Below are 1,568 nucleotides of genomic sequence, written 5' to 3'. Positions count from 1 at the left end.
TAAGCATTCACTATAGGTGTATGTGAGTTAGAATATTTCCAATCAAGATTGTGAACTCCTATGACTAGGGATATGTAATTGAATAAAATGCCCTGGGGTAAAGAGAGGTAGTGTAGGTGAACAGAGGATATCTGTCCATCAAGTTATCTATTTCACCTTACTAAAGAGGTAGATTATTTAAAAGTCTAAATGGGCTCAGGCTCAGGAATCGACTTGGGACTTAAAGTAATGTTTTATTTCATTATTTATTAAGATCATAATTAATCATATTAGAATGCTAGCTGTCACTGAATTAGTGCTGTAAAGTTAAACACTGAAAAGAAATTAGTGTGTTGCCAAACAAACACAAAACATTATATTTTGTGGTTCTACTATTTTTTTATTTTACTGTTTTTGTAATTGGTGCAAGATAAGAGGTCCAATTTGTTTAAGAATATTTCATGTACCCCATACTGTCTGAAATCAAAGATTTTTATTACTTCTTCTGCCAAACACAACACTGATTTCTAACACAATTATTTTTTAAGATGAGAAATAGTAAATTAATTGAAAAAACAGTTGTGACCTTGAGCTATGAAACATTACACTTTAACACACTGATTGAAATATCTTGAACATCACTGTATAGATGTTAATCATTGCTGGCCTTCAGCAATGAATGGATGCAGCTTTACTGTGACTTTTACAAAAATACTTTGCAGCACTTAACACACTGCTGGTACATAATCTCAAAGTCAGAGTCATTACCATAATAAGGGTGTTCAATAATAAGTTGTTTTTGTGGCTCATAGCTTTCAAGTAGTTCAATTTTAGCTTTGTAGTTTTTAAATTAATTACCTTTTTTATACAAATCACTTAGAATGTTTTCATCTATACATAGTATATAATCAAATATGAGCAAGTCTTCTGCAGAAACCTGCTGGGCAACATAACTCATAAGAATATTATGCTTCTTCATGCAATTTTGCCATCAATAATCCGGAGGGTTTCCTAGCTCATATGAGGATGTTGCAGCACTGTCTATCTCCAATTACCTGAAATATTTTGTTCAGTTTCAAGTTTTCTGAAAACTCCTTCTGCAAAGGGTAATTGACAAAGTTTTCTCAGACTACAAACAGCACTGACCTGGATGCCTGCTCTTCCATCTTCTCAGGTGCAAAGAGTGGCACAGAGTAGGTGTTACTTCTCTTTTAAACCAAGAGTCCTGGAATCAGATGAATATTCCTTCAGGTCAAGAATTGATATAGAAACCCTGTGCTTGCTGTGTGTATGATAACTACTTCTAAAAAAAGTACAAGGACTTTAAGCTAGCCCAGTTCTTCTTACTGGGAGTGTCTGCCCCTTCTCATCTCCATTAGGGAATTTGGAAGTATCTGAAATCAACTGCCTGCCTTCAAGTACAACAGTGGCTTTCAAACATAAAAGTGAGAGGACAGTGACTGAGATGAGTACCCACACCATTTTACCCCTCACCACTGCTTGGAGTCAAGAGTAGAAGGATAAGGGATGGATAGTAAACCTCACCCCCATCCCCAACTAAGAGTTACTTGTAAAACAAGTCTGAAACA

The 1,568-nt window shown here is 35.3% G+C and overlaps 1 pseudogene; it reads right to left on the bottom strand.

Moving 5' to 3' along the window:
- Window positions 1–682: 682 nt before the first annotated feature.
- Window positions 683–1,145, bottom strand: LOC105744683 (low molecular weight phosphotyrosine protein phosphatase pseudogene; annotated as a pseudogene).
- Between the last annotated feature and the right edge of the window lie 423 nt (window positions 1,146–1,568).

The sequence above is a fragment of the Dasypus novemcinctus genome, chromosome 5, assembly GCF_030445035.2.
Source record: "Dasypus novemcinctus isolate mDasNov1 chromosome 5, mDasNov1.1.hap2, whole genome shotgun sequence".
NCBI classification, from domain to species: Eukaryota; Metazoa; Chordata; class Mammalia; order Cingulata; family Dasypodidae; genus Dasypus; species Dasypus novemcinctus.
This window is presented reverse-complemented; position numbering and strand designations above follow the sequence as displayed.